The sequence below is a fragment of the Octopus bimaculoides genome, chromosome 13 (assembly GCF_001194135.2).
Source record: "Octopus bimaculoides isolate UCB-OBI-ISO-001 chromosome 13, ASM119413v2, whole genome shotgun sequence".
Taxonomy (NCBI): Eukaryota; Metazoa; Mollusca; class Cephalopoda; order Octopoda; family Octopodidae; genus Octopus; species Octopus bimaculoides.
The window spans coordinates 50,016,254-50,021,726 of record NC_068993.1 but is presented as its reverse complement, the minus strand read 5'-3'; positions in this window follow the sequence as shown (position 1 = coordinate 50,021,726).

Here is a 5,473-nt window from a genome sequence, read left to right as displayed (position 1 = left end):
GACCACCAGATAAGGGATCGGGGGACCCTGTCAAAGGCTTTCTCCATGTCAACGAAAGCCAGGTACAGAGGTTTATCCTTGGCTAGGTATTTCTCTTGCAACTGTCTCACTAGAAATAAGGCATCAGTAGTGCTTTTACCTGGCACGAACCCAAACTGCATCTCATCTAAATTGATTCGCTCCCTAATTAGTTGGGCTATGACCCTCTCTGTAACTTTCATAACCTGATCTAACAGCTTGATGCCTCTGTAATTATTTGTATCTAAAGCGTCCCCTTTACCTTTGTAGCAGTTGACTATGATGCTGCTACACCAGTCATAGGGTATGACTCCTTCGTAATAATAATTTCTAACACTGGTGCAATGAGTTGAAGCTATCTCTTGAAAGAATGGAAACTTTCATGCATTGCTTATCTGAAGTCCAAACACTATAGTTATGGACAGACAGTTATAGCTTCTCGTCTAATATTTTCTCTTGTTACCATGGATATTTATAGACTTACCATTCCTAGTATTTTGTTGTGATCTAGTCAGTGTAACCTTTCCAGCCGAAATTTCAGATTATTGGAATTTTGCACAAAGAAAATTATGATTTCTGTATTGTTGTCATACTGTGAGGATGTCATGCTACAAACTGATTCAGAAGGAAAAATATATATATATATATAAAAACCTGTATTCATTGTGATTATTACAATGACATTTTCCCCTTCAGGCTGACAAATCTTTAAGTAAGAAATATCCAGCTAAATTTGGAACTTTGATTAATAAAATAGGATGATAGAATTTGAGTAAGAAGGTATGTATAATAAAACAACCACAGCAGAATGTCATATAACTTGATATAGTTTGGAAGTCAAGCTCTTAATTGGGCAAAGGAGAGGCAGGAGAACGCCAGACCGAAAAGAAAAAAAAACAAAAAAAAAACAAAGAAAAAGAAAATGTCTATAATTTGAAAAAAAAAATATTGTAACTTTGTTAGAATATAATACTGACAGATTTTATTTTTCATTGATTTTATTTTTTTCTTTGCAGAGAATATGAAAAGGATATAAAGTTGCTTTGGTTTTATGTAAAACTATATACCAACCACTATGCCATCAAATGAATTCCTTGTATATTTTCACTGACTTGCCTCTCTGCTGACAATCAAGCATAAATGACAATGTATCTGTCATTCTGCCTGTATACAAAAGGGTAAAAGCTCACAGTCTGGGTAGTTAATCCTGGTTCTAATTGACAGTGTTGGTCATTATGAATCCCTGACCTTTAAACTTCACTTTTAAGCACTTGACCTGCACTCCTCCTTACCAAAGTGACACTAAAGTTGGCTATTGAGCTCTGTATCTTAATGGGTGTTTTCAGTAAAACACAGGGGAAATTTCTGCTTTCTTCTCCCTCTCTAACAAAACATACACAAATACACACACACACACACACACACACACACACACACATATATATATATATATATATATATATATATATATATTTATAATAATAATAATACAAAGAATATATATGCATGTATACACACATATATGTACATACTTGCATCTACATGTGTATATAGATGCATATCAGGGTACAGGACGTTAGAACAATACCCAAATGTGTATGTACATGTAGCATACATAGCTAATATTTTAAGATATACATACTTGTATGCTTATATCTTTACATATACAACATCATATATTAATGCACATTGCTATATATATATATACATTAGTTTCTTACTGTGTGTGTGTGTGTGTGTGTGTGTATAGGTACACATGCACACAGTATAACTCATGCACCTTTTCACACATAAATAATATAAATATACACTCATACATACACATACACAAAAGATACATTCAACCATAATATAGATACACACATTTATACAGAAGAGAGAGAGAGAGAGAGAGAGAGAGAGAGAGAGAGAGAGCGCAATAGAAGAGTGGACCAATATAATTGAAAAGACATCAACGAAGGTATCAGTGATTGGTATTCAGTCATTAGTCCTGCACTGTATGAGTGACCAATGGTTTAGTGCATCAAGCTGTAAACAGAAAGCACAACAATAGAATTGGTCTTCACTGAGGAAGGTAAACACATTGTAAAAACGATGCCTTGCTGTGCTAAATTATATATTTTTGATACATGTATATCTAGACAGACTGGGAGGAGAGTTAATACCAACAAATGAAAATCTCTCATCATGAGGATGAAAGTAATCACATGATAACTGTTGGATGGTGTAAATAAACAAGTGATTGTTTGGGTATTTTTTGGCAATTGACAAAAATAGACATACACATATATAAGAGAGAAAAAGTGAGAATAACTGAAGGGCTATGTGAATTATTCACCACCTTAATTAAAGTTTGAAACATGTCAGAAATCGGATGCAAATAACAGTAGAGTTTTTGAGGAATATTTAAACAGCCATACCATAAAAGCTCATAAATTCAGTCATCCCCACCATTTCACCACACATGTTAAAGGGGTGTTGAAAAGCAACCCAGCATTTATATTTTATATACTTGTCCTCAGAGATGTTATGTTATAGTACACACCTATCGATCAAAAACACTAGTCGGAAGCAACAAAGTTACTTGCGAATGTTAGAAGAAAAGTGAAAGCCAGGTCTGTGTTCTGTCTTTCGCCTGCATAAAATATATAATTCCATTTAAATAATAAATATTCTTAAAGTGAACTTGAAGGACACCTGTGATTAACTGCCATTTTCTCAAGCCACAGCAAAGTCAGAATTACAGAAAAAATACATAAATAAGCAAAGAAGGGAGAGGTTTAGTCAGTAAATTAATCAAATATGTTTTATTTTCTCTCTTTTCAGTATAGTCAGGTTTACAACCATTGTATAATGGAGTAGAATTATGGTAAGGATATGAAATGTTGGTAGTGAAGACAACAGGTACGCATGGAGCAGAGAAGAAGAAACTAGTTGAGTGTAAAGCATTGGGTACAGAATGCAAACTTCAAACATGGGTTTAAAACCATATGAGTGTTTAAACGTTATGTAAGAGTTAGTTTAACATTTACGAAAGGGGTAAAAAAAGGTTTCTGTTAATATAAGTGTAAAGGAACATAAAGCACAAATAGATGATAGCCTGACTCTACAAAAAAAAAAAAAAAGAAAATTAAAATATAAAACAAGTATGTTTCATGAGTAAGCTTCACATGCAATCTGATTTAACATCACTAAATGAGTAGATTTAGTGGAGGTCACTTGAGTGCAAGTATTTGGACTAGACTCCTGAGGTCCCATTTTGCATGTTGGCACTCCGTCGCTTATGACATCGAGGGTTCCAGTTGATCCGATCAACGGAACAGCCTGCTCATGAAATTAACGTGCAAGTGGCTGAGCACTCCACAGACATGTGTACCCTTAACATAGTTCTTGGGGATATTCAGTGTGACAAGGCTGACCCTTTGAATTACAGGCACAACAGAAACAGGAAGTAAGAGTGAGAGAAAGTTGTGGTGGAAGAGTACAGCAGGGTTCGCCACCATCCCCTGCTGGAGCCTCATGGAGCTTTAGGTTTTTTCGCTCAATAGACACTCACAACGCCCGGTCTGGGAATCGAAACCGCGATCCTACGACCGCGAGTCCGCTGCCCTAACCACTGGGCCATTGCACCTCCAGCCCATTTTGCATATATTACAGAGATTGAGCTGCAGATGTTAAAGCTGTGTATTAACTGCATCTCAGTGACCAGGTCTGCAAAGTTCATAAGCATTGTCAATTCCTGGCTGATCAGTTTATAATGTAAACACCAGAACAAGTCCTTACAGATAATGAACTAAGGTAAGACTGAAATATACATAAATATACTGATAAATAGGCCTAGCAAACCCACACAGAGCATGGAAAATTCACTGCCAGCAGATAAATACTTTTTAGTAATATTAGGAAACTGAAGACGAAATTTCCCAAGTTACTGGTAATTACTTAAATGATATGACTGACTTTTGTGGTATGAATGAGGGGTTGAGTTCTACAATGTCTTAAGCCATAGATATTTACATGGAATTTTCACTTTTATATAGTTATATACCATTGGAAACTCAGCACTGTAAGCTAACAAGACCCAGTTATATGGTGCTGCTAATACTTATAACAGAAAGCAGAACTGCCCCACCTATCAGTCAAATGGACTCAGTCAATTAAAGTTGTATGTCTTTGCTATTGACATAGCATTGGTGTCAGTGGAAATCTTTGGTCAGTAAGAGGACACTCAACTCAGCAGTGGAATACAGTAAGTTGTTCTGGTATTCCTACATAATCAGTAGAATTCCAAAAGACTTGTAGTCGTTGATGTAATAATAAAAGTGGATGCAGCAAACCAAAATAAATTATGTTAGAATATCTATGAAGAAAGAAAATATTAAGCAACTTTTTCAGAGGAAGTCCTTCACTGGAAAATGAAAGAGTATTATTACAAGAATGAGAGGATATCAGAAGAGCCAATACAATGTTTTTTTTTTTTTTTTTTTTTTTTTTTGCTTTTTTCCCCAGAATTTCTTTCTGTGATTAAAGGTTCTAGTCAAAACATTAGATATTTCTTTTCTTCAGAGAACATACTTTTCTTTTTTTGCATATTTTTATTACTTTGATATCAAATGTATTTTCCCAGTAAATAGTTTTATGACCAGGAGACACAGAATTTGGTTTCACTACAAACTTATTAATTCTTTTTTATTTTACTTTTGTTTCATTTTTTTATTTTTATATGCTAGCCTTGGCTAGTCAAAAATGTTTGGAAAAAAAAAAATAAATGTATTTCTTGCTACTATCAAATTCCAACATTCCTCTTTAATTTGCATAAAATCATGTTAATTTTGATGCAACCAAGCATAGAATATGAGCAAATTTAAAATTCTGATTTATAAAATACTTTTATAGAATAGACAGAAAAAATAAATTATTAGATATTTGCCAAAGAAGAAATATGTTGGCAGCATTAATATACTGGAGTGATTTTGTGAGTAATTTAGTGTTTTAGGCAATTTTTTTTACACATTTGTGGAAAAGAAAATATATACTATACACACGTATACAAATACAATTTGTATACGTGTGTATAGTATATATTTGATTATCAAGGTAACTTTGACTTCGTTACTAAACAAGCTAGGAATAGCAGTCAAATCTCCTTCATATAATGAAAGATGGATACATTGGCTGATGTGGTGTGATAAAAAAAATACAGAGTATGGGCATGGTTGGAATGTCTTTGATCACTGGACTGCTCATTCGGAGCCTATGTAGGGGCTAAACAGCAACAACTGAAGTATAAATACAAACACACTCCAACACATATACATATTTGGAGAGAGGGGGAGGGGGAGTTAGAGGGAGGGAGGGAGAGAAAGAGCAGGAGAGAGAGCGAGAGCGAGAGAGAGAGAGAGAGAGAGTGAGAGGAGAGAGAGAGCGTGAGAGAGAGAGAGAGCGAGAGAGAGAG